Source organism: Lepisma saccharinum, chromosome 8, assembly GCF_977018435.1.
Source record: "Lepisma saccharinum chromosome 8, izLepSacc3.1, whole genome shotgun sequence".
Taxonomy (NCBI): Eukaryota; Metazoa; Arthropoda; class Insecta; order Zygentoma; family Lepismatidae; genus Lepisma; species Lepisma saccharinum.
In genome coordinates this window covers 61,495,830-61,511,218 of record NC_139236.1, presented here as the reverse complement: position 1 = coordinate 61,511,218, position 15,389 = coordinate 61,495,830, and positions in this window count along the sequence as shown.

The window sequence follows — 15,389 nt, the reverse complement described above, 5'->3', positions numbered from 1 at the left end:
CAACACCCTGCCCAAAGAATTTGTGTGGGTTGATGATGTCAGGAAACTTGTAGATAGGTTATTGGTGATAGCTGGGGAGGAAAATGCTGGGAACCACAATTTTTACAATGAAAAGGTTGGAATTATGGACATGATAAGCACCAAATTGTCTAATTTTATAGTGAATGACACTAAGGGGATTGGATATCTTATAAAAATTATTAATACTCTACCCCCCAAATTTTGGAATATTTCTGAGGGTCGGGGCTTGGTTAATGACATTATAAACAAGCTGCCATTTGAACTACACATTCCAGGCTATCAATATTGTGGTCCAGGCACAAAACTGGATCATAGATTAAACAGAGGGGATCCTGGTGTTAATCCCTTAGATGCTGCTTGTAGAGACCATGACATAGCATACAACACACATTCTGATCTTGACAAGAGACATGTTGCAGATAAGAAATTAGAAGAGGCTGCATTTGGCAGATTTGTAAGCAAAGATGCTTCTTTGAGTGAAAAAATAGCAGCATTGGGAACCACCATAGCTATGAGCACCAAACAAAAACTGGGGTGGGGGTTGTGAATATGTATATAATAAACCTACAATGAAGGCCAAGGGTGTTATGTATCAAGTACCTTATGCAGGTCTCAAATCTCTTAAAACTATTGACAGTCTTTTGACCAAAAAACAGCGCAAGAAAAAAAATTCTTGTATTGCCAAGGGTCATGGTATGAAATTGTTGCTTAGCACCCCCCAATTAAAAAAATTACAGCAATCAAGAAAAAAATCACATGTGGGGGGATTTATATTTACCATCCCTGCCATCTTAGCTGCTCTCGGGGCTGTTGGGAGCTTGGCCGGGGGATCAGCCGCCATAGCAAAAACAGTAATAGATGCCAAGAAGAATAGGGCAGAATTAGATGAGCAGAGGCGCCATAACCTGGCCATGGAGAAACAAGGCAAAGGTGTTAAGAGAGCCATGAATAAGTTTAAAAAAAACAAGAGCCGCTTACAAACCAAGATATTGAAGCTTTAATCAAGCCACTGGGCATCAAACATTTTAGAGGTGTGTACATGTCTGATTCTTTACCAGAACAACCACTCAACAAAGAGTGTGGCATTGTTAATTTGGATAAGTACAAAAATCAGGGCACTCACTGGATCTGTTATCTTAAATATTTAAAAAATGAGGCATTTGTGTTTGATTCATTTGGAGGTGTTCCACCTGAAAATTTAATAAAATATCTAAATTCATCTAATCTTTATTACAATAATGCCCGTGTTCAAAATTTCAGAGATGTTAATTGCGGACATTTGTGTTTATCTGTTCTTAGATATATGTCTCAAATAAATAAACCATCAATTGAAGATTTTCAAAAGGCCTTGTGGTATTTAAAACATCATGGGGGTATTCCATCTCACCAGCCAAAATTCAATATTGAAACTCAAATTGCATGATGACATAGTGTATCCCAAAACAATAGCTCTCAGAGCATTTTATGGCATGTACTTAATCCCCAATATTACACACCACAACAATACAATTGCAGTAGGGGATGAAAAAATTGTCATCACTCCAGGGCAGTATAATCTATCCACTCTAAATGCTCAATTACCCAGAGGTGTAGTGTTAAGTCAAAATTCTGTCACTCACAGAGTAGAAATTGTATCTGCTACAGAAACAGTGAATCTGGGTACTATAGGAGAGCTGTTAGGATTTGAGAACAACACAAAACTTGAACCAGGCATCAAACACACTGCTATGAATATACCCAAATTCTTAGCCATAGAGACTCTGAATATTCACTGTAATGTGGCTGAGGGTATGATCACCAAATCAAATGGCATAGGCACTCACAAACAAACAGGCATCATTGCAACATTCAAGCCTAATTCTGAATTCATGGAGCCTATCATCTACAATCCATCCCCAACATTATATTTTCCTGTGTGTCATAATAGAATAGATAATATTGAATTGATGGTCACTAATGAAAAAGAAGAATTAGTTGATTTTGCTGGAGCCACAACAACTGCAATCATAGAGATTAACATTTAAATAAAAATACATACAAGAAGAAAATGGAAAATATTGAGAGTTATGAGCTACAATCATTCCCCCCAAACAGGAGGACCTTTGCAAATTTAAATCAACCCAACACAGAAATTGAGGTTGATCTTGATGTAGGGGATGGATTTATACACCCCCACAGAGCAGATCTATACATCAAATTTGATGTTGTAAAGCTCGATGGTACAGATTATCCGGCAAACACAAATATAAGATTGGTAGACAATTTTGTACCACATCTATTCTCTGAAATTGAGATCAGAAAGCATGGCGTTGTTATAAACAGAGTGGATTATCCCGGCATTACCTCCACAGCTTTGGCCACATTAAAATTATCCAAAACCGAGGCTTCTTACTACAAAATCGGTGGATTTGAGGCTGGTGATAAGATATTATCTAAAAACCACACTGTGCTGTTCCCTATGCGCCTATTGCCAGGATTCTTCTCAGATTACAAAGAAATTATGTGGAAGGGTGGGTTAAGAATTACATTTAGAAGAGCTGCAAATGATAGCAATGCTTTGATGAGGTACAGTGCAATAAACCCTACAGGGGAAGCTCTGCCTAATACCCTACCAGATGCAGGCAAATGCATTATTCAGACTATGGAGTTAAGAATCCCTGTTGTTGAATACGAGGCCAGTTATGCTCTTAAATACAAAGCAGATATAGTAAAAAATCCACAGGTTCCTCTGCAATTTTATACATATCAATGTGTACAGAAGCCCGCATCTGGTTCATATTATGAGTTTGATGCTACAAATTCATTCTCCAGCATACAATTTGACATGCCTGATTTTGTAGTGGTACTGTTTCAGACTGGAAGAAACAATAATCAGGAAAAAAATTCAAGTAAATTTGATAGCTGCAACATCAAGAACATATATCTTAAAAATGGCAGAAATGAGGTATTTCCTAGAGAAAATTACAATTTAGACATGTCCAAGAATGATTTCCTCAAATTATATGAGGCATTTTCTTCCTTCAAACGTGTCACTACAGGCAATACTGATATGTATTACACTCCAGATGAATTCAAAGCACAGAGACCCATGTTTGTAATCAACACTTAAAAAAGGAAACAAGTTGTGGTGAATGACAGGACAAACATTAAAATTATCTGTGAATTCCATGAGGCATTACCTGATGACACCATATGTAGTGTTATTCTCATAGGAGAAAAATCATATGTTTATGATGTAAGAAATGAGAGAGTCACGGAGCAATTCTAGAAGAATTACATTATTTTAATACTAGATATACTTAAACCGGAAGTAAATATGTGTGTGTATGTGTATATGTGTATGTGTGTATGTGTATATGTGTGTGTGTGTGTGTGTATGTGTGTGTGTGTATCTTAGCATAGTTTTAAGTGTGGCCAAAAAAAATATCAAGAAGAGCATATTTTTGACAGGATTATGGACAACAATCTCACAGAAGTGCCTTTTATAAGTATAGCCTCATCAATCTGAGGGGGTTCATACTTTCCGAGAAATTCCCGAGGGCATTTTTACAAAAATCTTGGATTAGGCAGGGTTCCACACTAGAGCAAAAAGCTCATATGCTCATGTTGAGCTTGTTTTAAGTATAGCCAAACCTGCTTGAGGGGGGTTCATACTTTCTCGGGTTTATAATATCATCAATACAACTACTTATATAAATATATAATGGCGGCTATTTTGGGGGACCTGGGGGGGCAACTGCCCCCAACTTTTTTGCCTCTTTTACACCGTACTATGGCCTCTTAATGCGTGCCTACAAGGAGGAAATAACTCTCCTTAACCCCCTCCCCTTCCCGAGTTTTGTCACCCAATAACCGATACTGGTCATAAGTTTTCGGATAGTTCTGAGTTTCGCAAATTTAAAATATTTTCAAATTTCCTTTATTTTCTTATACCAGAACCATTAAACAGTCACGATAATTCTGTATAGAAAATTATATATTTATGAATTGAATTATACGCCTTAGCAATTATTATTACAATAAAGAATTCTGAATGTTAACCAAAAAAGGAGAGAGAGAGAAAGAGAGAGAGATAGAATTTCACCTGGTAGCCAGTAGCGTCGATTGGGTGCCAAGAATTGGGGCAAGGACAATTTACTTTCTCTTAGTAGACAAGTTTGAGTTTGGCTTTTTGTTTTAGGTTCAGTTTCATTCACATATAGACTAATTGGGACTGGACCTACAGTTTAAAGTGGGATCCGGACCACTATGTGACTCCACTGGGTCTGGGTAGACAAGGCTTAGCATTAATAGGCCATAGTTCAGGAGCAAAAGTGGAAATAGTGGGGAGGGGGGCAAATGTCCCCATGCCCCTCCAATCGCCGCCACTGCTGGTAGCCTGGCATCAATGGTTACAAAACCAAAAGTACCCAGTATTGCAGACTGCAAGCTTCTGGGGACTGCCTCTCTACACAACAAACACATTCATTTATGCAAGGACAAGATTGAAATTATTACAAGTTTCAAAATCGTCGATGTTATTTTCGTAGCTTTTTATAGGTTTACATTTAAAAATTTCATGTCTTTTGAGGGGCATGGCCCCCCGTGCCCCTCCCCTGGTTGCGGGCCTGCTTGGCAGAGATATATTCCGTTACCACATTCCTGGAATTTTATGTTTCCCAAAAAGTAGTAATAGAACATTTTTAAAGATGTTCTTCAGACACTAAGCCATAACTGTAATATTCTTAAATATGCTCTTTCTTTTAAAAAAAACCTCAGAAATGCAAATTACGAATTTGTAATAAACTTACATACTTTTAATGAGTTTTTCTTTGTTTCAAAATTTGTAGAATCTAAACAGGGGAGCCCACGTGGGGGAAGGGGGATAATGGCATAGACCGCGAGATGTATATTTTTCTAAAACATCTGTAAAGAAAAGTTTATATCTTGGCAGCATGCTGCAAAACTGGGGGTGGAGGGGGATTAAGAATACATTTCGGTGGTAGTTAATTTACTTTTGCTACTAGGTGCACAATATTTAATCCGTTTATGGTAGACAGAGACATGAACTAAATTACGAACAAGTGATTCCAGAAGCTTATTGTCCTACATGGTTTTCCTAAGCAAATCTCACATGAAGGTTATTGGTAAGTTCGTTTCGTTGTTTGTTTTTTCTCCGCTAACTTACTGTAAGTTTTGTATCTTTTATAACTGTTGATACTTCATATTTTTGTGTCTCCAACATACAACTTGTATTCCAGAATACGTAGAAACTTGAGTTTCTATTCTTCGGTAATCAGCGCCATCTCTTATTCGCCGCTTTCCATGGTGGCTAGTACAGTTCGCAACGACGCCAGGGGTCCCGGTTCGAATCCCAGTCTGGGCATGGGTGTTTGTGAGTGTCCCTTCATTAATTTCATCATATCTTCACTCATCCTCATCTTCGCAATTAGCCAAAAGTGGCAGGAAAGAGAAGTAAAATCAACTATATCTTATTCTTTCATTAACAAACTCTTCGTGACCAAGTCAACAGTTGATATTAAGAACAAAGCAATTTTCAATTGAAAATGTTATTGTCTCATTACCTTTAGAGCAAACTTTAATATATATTGGATTTTAACACACAAGTCATTGGTTTTGGTTGGAACATTGATTTCTCGCAAAAGTTGTAACACCGAAAAAAGGTTAATTGTTGCAAAAAAAAAAGGGGGTTATGCATGCGCAGTGCCATGTTCTCAACACATTTTTCATGGATTCTAAAGCGCAAAATAACGCAAATTTGTCATTTGCGAAATGTAGGTTTCGCGAATTTCAACATACTTCGTGCATAAAAACGAAAAATACCATATTTATGCGTGTATAATGTGCACGTTTTCCAAAATTTTATCCCCAAAAGACTATGATGCGTGTTATGCATGGAATAATTCCTACAACTACATGAAACCACGTGTAAATAGAGGTTTCCCATGATTTTTCACCTTCTATCGGAACGTTTTGTATCACCGAGAATAGTGGCTAAGTTCTGGCGAGAGATTGACTGGGCACCTACCGTCACACGTGAGCCGTAACATCGGTATATGTCGCGCGAGAAGTAATGCAAAATAACTTCCTTAAAACCCGATTTCAATACATGAGTCTGTCACGAACAGCCGTAGGGCATGTGAAATACAAATAAAAATAATAATTTGAAAGCACAATGAAGGTATAATTTTAGGTAAATATGCAGAAAAGTGTGCTAAGATCAAAACGCGAATTTTGGGATAAACACCGAAAAGTAACAAAAATAACACAAGTTTTGGGGGGAAAAAATTACACCGAAAAATCAAAGCTCCATGCATAACACGCATTACAAAACCAGTAATTTTAATTGGGATGGAATGGTTTTTGAAAACCGTGGAGAAACACATTCGCTCTCTCAAAAATAGCTAACAAGGACTTTTTGAGAGGTACTCTAAGAATATTTTTTTTTCCAGCCATTGCCAAAGTTTTTATATTTAGTGCTTAAAAGAAGCTACACACGAGAAAAATAACAATTCTATATCAAAAATGAACTCCAGTAAGATTCATGCCGGAGGCCAAAACATTTTTTTTTAAAAGTAAGTACAGCGATAGTGAAACGGGGAACGTGTTTAAACATTTTGAAAGAATAAAAATTTCCGAACCTATAAGTTGTACGGTGCACCTACTGTATATGTCAATAAGACTTTCACTCTGTGCAATTTATCTTACTATACTATGTATATTTTTCACATTGTTACATATCAAACATAGCATGGAATAATTTCCAATTATTATGCTTCTTTACCCGCTGGTCATTCCCTAACTATAAAATATATATCTGGGTATATTGCGTAATTTGGCATTTATTTTTAAAATCTACAACCAGATTTTAGCTAATATAAACAGCTTTCCAGTTTCAACCCATTGTTTGGTGACAAGATTGACGTGAACTTATTGGACCATACTGTGTGAAGTTACATAGTGATAAAACACGTTGTTGTAGCGCACAGTAGCAAACTGTTGTAGCGCAAACTTGTTTACAAAGTACAGTTTATTTAATATTCCCAATTTTTAGTTGATGTCCGTTCGTGAGAGGTTATTAAAACATGCACTGAAATTTGAAAACTCTTCTTTTTTAATACAGTGTATTGTTGATTCGGTTACCATTGATTCTGATGTGTACTAAATTCGACAACGTCCCGTTTTACTGCATACACGTGTGTTTGTAATTCCCTAAGTGTATTGACATTCCGTGGAATATATTAACTTTTGATGGTGACAAAGATACAAAAGAATATCGTGAATGATTTATCAATGAACAAGCATGATGTAACAGTGACATTTCGTCGAACAAATGAGACTTTAGTCAGTGACAATGTAACTCACGGTTGCCCTGTCATTTTTTAAAAAATCTGTGCAACTTTCAATGTTCTACAAAGGATCAAAACATATTGAATACGCGAAATAAACATTCAAGACTCTAAAAGTTTGCCGGGCATATCATGTGCACTTCTACAGATATTGTTACTGTTATTGACAGAATATTTTCTATCACATCTACATTAAGACAGACTCTACAAGGTGGTCCAAAAGTATGGATACATCCGAATAAAAGTTGAATGACACACTGTTCCGCCTGTAGGTTTGTAGCAGGGGTGGGAGAAATGTTATAGGGGATATGACGGCCGCCATATTGAATTCAACTTCAAAATGTTAAATGGAAACAATAGCTTGTGGCACCTCAATTGAATATGAAATTTTCTCACGAGTTCACTCTGTATATTTAATTGAACCAGTTTTAGTATAAACAATGTTATTGTACTTTATCCAAGGGGTTCCGGGTTCGATACCCGGTGGAGGCACATAGTGATTCGGATCCCACTTTATACTGTAGGTCCAGTCCCGATTAGCCTTTCTGTGCACAAAGTGGACTGAAAATACGAAATCAATCAATCAATCAATTATATTTTATCCAGTGGTAAATGTTAATCATTATTCAATAGCTATTTTATCATAATTTTTATGCGTTAAGGTTTAGCCCCCCCTTTTTTTACATAAGACATTGGATACATATAAACAGGTATTTTGAATTATAGTATCAGGCTATAAATGAATTAATATTACGTATGTGTAATACTTTATTAATACTTTTTAGGTTATAGAAGTTTTTAATCCAGTATGGACGATCTTGTTGCATTTTTAAGTATGTGATCTCATAAGATTTTATTTCTGATCGTCCTTGTCTAACAATACTGGATATACATCCACTAATGCCACTGACCCCCTGATGCAATGGGACAAGGGTGAGTGCCCTTAGGACTTGTCTCATTCGACAACTCATGGGACATGTGTGACGCATTGTGACGTGAGGAAGAAGCAGAAGGGGGAGGGGGTACCGTAACGCAACAAGGCATCAATTTCCACCAATCTGACACGCACGTGAGTTTGCCTTGGACGCATTGTGTTTGTGCGTGCGCGGGAGACGCACCGATAAAGGAAAAAAAGAAAAGAAAGAGCGGTCCGCGATCGTGCTTTGTTTAACTGGGGATCGATGAGAATGTAATCGTCGGTTCCGACGGAAGGTTATAAAGCGTTTTCGGCTATGAAATGTGACCGTTTCATTTAAGAGAGGCAATTCAATTTCAAGGTTCCATGGGTTTCTTGTTGAAGCAGGAGAAGGCTCATTACGTGCCCCATTAGCTACGTAAGAAACAAATGACTACAAATAGGGGGGACTGCACCGTTTTTTTTATAGCAGCGCCGCCACTCGGCCGGAAAATGAAACCAGCGCTGCGGTCTTGCGGCGGGAAAGGAACGTTACATCATTTCCGCCTAATGGCGGCCATTACTGTCACTCCGGTGTCGTCTGCTTTGTCGCCAGGAGGCCGTGGGACTTCCCGTGGAGTGATCAGGCGTAACAGAGATAATCTTTGATGACCTGAAGGAAAGCGAATCCATTTGTAACCCGGCTATAACTTTAAAAAGGGAAGAGATAGCCTGGCGCTTTCCTGATAAATGATCCCTACCTCTCTTTTCTTCATCTTGCCAAGTTCTTCCCGACGTATGAAAACCTTAGACGTTGGGAGTTATGGATGGCGAAGATGTTCCCGGAGGGGGGACGTTTTTATACCCCGGTCCTAAGTGAGGGCGGGAACCCACAATTACCCCTTTCGTTCCCGCGGAATGCGAGTCGCTAATACGGCTTTACCTTCAACTGCATATTCGCCTCCAAGTTTCTCATCCTTCGTATCAATCACTCTTTAACTTCCCTTCCACCCATACATCATACAAACCTCTGAACGATATCTTACGTATGTCCAGTGGATGTCCCTTGCATACCTGTCCGCCCCATGGATGTCCATAGGATATCATCAAAGATATGCTGCTATGGTTGTTTATGTATAACTTTTTTTCGCAAATGCTAAGCGATAACATGACACATGTGGATTCTCGGATCTCCATATCCGTACACTGCGGCCACTGCTCCAGAAAGCAATGCGATCCAAAAAAAAAACAAAAAAAAAAAACAACAAAAAAAAAAAAAACAGGGTCATCTTCAATCCTGCTCAACTTGTCTGCACCAAACCTACATCTCTTTGCCTTGTCATCAGGTTGAAGATGTTGCAGCAGAAATGGAGACGAAGTTTCTGATTCAACACTTTGTACACTGTGGTTCATGGCACCACTGGCGTACGCAGAGGGAGGGCTAATGAGGCAACAACCCCTCCCGAAATTTTGAAAGAATCAAAATTTTCAAATAAAAGCAGTAAAAAAAAACTGTGGAAAAATCAAAGTGGTAACTGAAAACCTCCCTTAGAACAATCTCCGATGACCATTTTTGTCTTTGAGCAACTTTTAACAGGTGGTATCGGAAAATATTGGTTGCATTTTATTTACCGATACCAGCCGATACTTTCCTGGCATTTTAGTCTTTCGAGGAGTCTTCAAGAATGCAACGAGGTACATTGCGGAGTTTTATTATCCTCGAAATTATGCAAAATTTCAATTTTCCGTTAATTTCGCATCAATATTGTGTAACAACATAAGTGGTATTTTAATATTCAGATGTAATTCTTGCATGTCTTAAAACAAAACTAATAAATTGATGGACATAATTGGAAGTAGTTCCAAATACACTAATATTAGTCAATATTTTGAATAACTTTTAATTATTACAATTTTGAAGCATCGCAATCAGTCAGAATCGGTAATAGTATCGGCATCGATGTGGATATCGGTTCAAAGTAGTACCGACTCAGCCCTAATAATCGTGAAATGTTTTACTCTGTATTCCACCCCGTCCCAATAATGCAACTACGTAATATCATCCTTTACAATTGCAGCTCATCCAAATTAAAACCCTGCGTACGCCAGTGAGTGGCACACGCACCTCCCTTCATTCTCTCCAAATACACTTTTGTGGACTTCGCTCAAATGACACTAGAACTAGTTAGACGTCGTCTTAGTCTTCCACTGTCACTGATGTCTTTAACGCAGAAAAAATCATACTTGTGTGAAGTCCTGGTGCCGCTTGCATCCGAATGTGGTATAACTGTAGACGATTATGGAACACCAGTTCTCAAAGTGAAATAGCTGCTGTTGAGTATGGAAATAATATGATTTGAGATGCTATCTGGCGGAGAATAATGCTGTCTCTTCAGCGTAAGATGTCTGTGAACAGCTGTTTTTGCAGAAGCATGTCCGATATATACAGTGCCTACAAAATTGAAGCTAAACAGGAATCCTGTAGCATATTAGCGGTGAAGGAGAGTATGGTGGAAAGGGCTCAATTGAAAGTCAGGCAGAAAGTGTGTCTATATGTTATCTAATAACGGCAGGAAAGGTTGAAGAACTTGTAAGTGACATAGCTTCAGTGGCGTAGCGTGATTGTATGAAAGGTGTAAGACTTCCTTAGATAAATCTGACCTGAATATTGGATAAAGAAAACCCAAAGATATTTTAACTAAATAGAATCTATTTGAATCTAAGTCATGTATTGGCATACTCAATTTCAAACACAAAATGCACACACACTATGTTAACAATATTAGCATATGTATTACTTAATGAAAATTCTCATTTATTCTGTAACTCGATCCGACAAATTTCGCATTCAGCTTAGTTAAGGACACAAACCCTTCTTCTGGAAAGGTCATGTGATATTTTTATTCTTATTATTATTTTTCTTTCACTAAAAAAACATTTGTGCGAAATGCGTAGGATACAATTTGCAAATGCATTCGAGAATATTACTCATTATCATGGTTACGATATTTGCGCACATTTTGAAAAGCATATCAAGCAACTTAGTGAAAGGAAAAGGTAAAAAAATATATATATCTGTAAATCACAACGCTAAGTATTACGCGTATGCTTTTAACATTAGGGCAACTGGGATGCACGCGCCTAACTTTGCGGGCGCTGCCGGATCTAGGATTGCCAGACATTCCTCTTTTATCTTTAACTTCGCTGCTTCTAATGAAGGTAATATCCAACATTATACCATCTCTTTGTTAACTTAATAGTTAGTTTACACGACACCCGTTTTGTTAGCTACACCTCCCGTCAAGCATTGTTGAAACAACACTGGAGTCGATTTTCTTGGTTCTCTTCGGACCGTGGCAAACATGAGTCAGACGCAGCGGGGACAGAAATTCTCGCCAGTTAGCACCCACTGTAATGCGTCTTACAGTTTGCTTACAGTGCCTGAGAATCGGGGCGCCCTGTCATTGGTTGAGAAGATACTACGCGAGCAAACACACCCGCCATGGGCGAGTCCAAATCATTTCTTCCATTCACCCGCACGTAAGTCCTCTCAAGAAGCCTTACAGAGAAACAACTCGAATCAAAACAAGTCCTCAATTGTTTCGTTAAAAGTTCTACTTGCAGTCTGATATTGCTATGTGCGTTCAAGCGATAAATACGGGAATTAAATAAGTTTTCTTCAATAATTTCAACTTGTAAGGTGGACTTACAAGCCTTACGTGGGCACTACGCCGCTGCATAGCTTGTACACAGACCCTGGGTCCTCACTTTATCAAAGGTCTATCACGTCGACAACAGGTGGTGGTAATTCTGTTAATAAGTGGATATGAGCAACTCAATTACACGCGGACCTAGATTTTCCATACTTGGATGAGATCGACTCTATGGTCCATAAACATTGAGGACGAGTCCAGCAGTAAGGAGCGCTGAAATCGAAAATCCACGTTGCTACACACATAAACTTCCACGATTGTAGATTATCATAGGGCAGCAGCCAAACGCCTCTTGGCACTTGCAAGGAGATCGTCGTCAGGCTGGAATAGCTGAAGGATCAGTGCCGCTGAAGGTCCTTTGTACAAGACCTGACGTATTTTAGACGCCACGACATATCAACTGTAGATACTTTTCAAAGGACCAGACAGATCTCCAGGCGAAGGACATCCGGGAATGGGGACAAGCAATCTACATGAAGCAAGAAAGCAAGAGATGGGGTAGCATGGCTGTGATTGGAGGGTGGAGACACAGTGTGATAAAAAGGGAAGGAAGGACTTACGAATGTATTACATGTAAGGGGATTGGCGAACCGGATCGCCTGTTTATATGTTCCGGAACGCACGCCCTGCAGGACAAATGGCTGGAGGATTTGGAAAAGAATGGAGCGCTCAAATTAGTTGTGGAACAGAGTGCAGAAAATGCGGAAAGATTGGAGAAAGTGGAAGTGTTTTTGGTGAAAGTGAAGGAAAAGAGAAGTGAGGTGAGGATAAGGGAAGAAAGACTGGAAGGCGAACGAGTGAAGTGAATGATCTGTTAGGGGAAGGAAAAGGATGTGTACGTGGGGAACAAACTAAGAGACAGCATAAATGAAAAAAATCAATGTAACAAATATTGTAGAAGTCAAAATTCAAATATTATGTAGTGCGTACAGCCTATGGCTCGCAGATGAAAGGTAGGCTAATACTTCTAAATCTAAAATCTGAAATCTACTTTTCAATGTGTATCGGCGGTTTAGTGCACGAATCTTGAGCAGCGCTAGGGGACTCACTCGGATAGCCGTTGGGGGGAGCATCGCGCCTTAGTCTAGTTTTAAAACGCTTTCTTCTATAGTTCACCTCTTTTGCAAGCAAGAATCACCGGGAATTCACACAAGCAGATCTCCTGCATCAAAGACATCAGTGTCAGTGGAACACGGAGACAAGTGAAGAAATCGTCGAACGAGTTCGTTTCTCATTTGACCGAGGTTCACGACAATAGATTTGATTTGATTCTTGTTATTTAGCGTTGCTTTTCTGATACTTTTGGCTAATCGTAAAGATGAGGATGAGTGATGAAACTGATGAAGGGGCACTGACCATGGACGCTCGCAAGGGAAGCCACGGGGGTACTTGCCCCACCCCCTAAAGTATCTGGGTAAAGACAATATAATCGAATGGTGATATTTTACCGGGTGAGCAAAAGGTAACTGTGCACCTCCACTACGCTTTATTACGCAGAGAGAAAACTTCCCTTTCTTGATGTTTGTTGGTACATAAGGACATGGACAGTTGGTTAGTAATACGCTAATGAATATGTACAGAGGGGTCAAATTTTGTGTCAAATGTGGGCAGGGGGTGGTGTCTGGGCAGCACGAGAGCACGGTAGGCGTCAACCAGGGATGCATACTTTCACCTTTACTTTTCATTCTTTTTATTAATGACGTTGCTAGCTTCGTGGGAGAAGAAGGAGCTGAAACACCGGAGATAGTCGGGACACCGATACCAATGCTTCTCTTTGCTGATGATCTCGTTTTAATATCATACGAAGTACAGGGGTTACAGCGGGGATTGAACAGACTTAAACAATATTGCACAACATGGAAGTTGAAGGTAAATACACGAAAAACTAAAATAATGGCGTTCAAGAAAGGTTATGTTTTCGCAGCAATGGAGCGGTGGACCTATGGGGATTCCGAGCTTGAAAGGATCAAACGTTTCACGTATCTAGGCATCACGCTGAGTATGGCAGGGGAGTGGACAAAGCACATCGAAGGCAGAAAGGGAAAAGCTTGTTATGGGCTGGGCAAGGTAGAGCGACTGCAACGGAAAGTCCCTACAGTCAGTGTGAGATTGCTGGACCAAATTTATGAAGCAACGGTGAAAGCAACCCTATTTTACGGCGCGGAACTATGGGGGAGGGTAGGGGGGCGAGTAGCAAATCAGATACAAGCGCGGTTTTTAAAACAAATACTGGGAACCAGCACGAGTGCAAGCACGTGTGGCGTCCTGAGGGATATGGGAAAACATAGGGAGGATGTCGAAGCGAGGATGAGATGCTTCAAGTACTGGATGAAGCTGAAACAAGGGGCCGGAGACTCACTGAAAGAACAGTGTCTGCGAGTTCAGATTGAGGAAGGGTTCGCACGCCACTGGGCAAGTGGGATTAAGGACGACTTGTACAGAATGGGTCTGGGGGAACTGTGGGAAGAGGTGAGGGGCGGGAGGTGCGAAACTGGGATGTTGCAAATCATAAGGGAGAGATTGGTGGACAGTAGCAGGCAAGACATCATGGCAGAATGTAGGGAGAAGGTAACGCTCGCCGCCGCACAACCGCCAGGGGCGTGGGTGGAATGGGGGAGAAAACGATACATTGATACGTGTACGTACCAGCAAAGAAGTGGATTCGCCTGGTTCCTGCTAGGGGGGTGGAGGCAACACAAACTCAAGGGGCCGGACGGTCGTGCCATCTGCACGTTATGCGGCGAAGAGGAGACGAGGGCTCACATCCTACACGAGTGTGTTTGGTCGGCACCCCTCAGACAACGCAAATGGGGGGACAGTGCAAGGGACAGCATTGAACAGACCATCCAGGCTATATGTAGGGAGGAGAGGAGTGGTATAACGAATGTAAATATCAAAGCCCTGGGCTCCTATTTACATGCAGTTTGGAGGGAGCGCAGGAAAATGCTGCAAGGAGTCAGTGAAAGTGAAGGGTACGGAACAGCAGTGGCTCAGGCATAGGTGGAGCATGTAGTGCAGTGTTGTGAAAATGAACAATCTCAAATGTAAGAAGAGGACCACATTGCTATTTATATATGTACATAGTATGTAATTATTTTCCAAATGTTTCTGTTTATAAATGTTTCTGAATGTATGATAAATGGGGTGCATGTTTAAGGTCGGGGTGTTTATGTAACAATATTGTAAGATACGCACAGCCGAAGGGCTCGTACCAATATCAAATATCAATACAGTTTCAAGACACTCATTGTTGTCAGTCACTCATTGTTGTTTCTTCAGTTGTTTCTTCGGAGCGTGATCTTGCAAACCGGGGAACTGCATTAGCAATGGTTTTGTTACTCGAAGCTCGTATGTTTTTGGTGGAACATGTCTTTCCACATAGAGGTGAATATACGGAAGAAGTGCGAAATA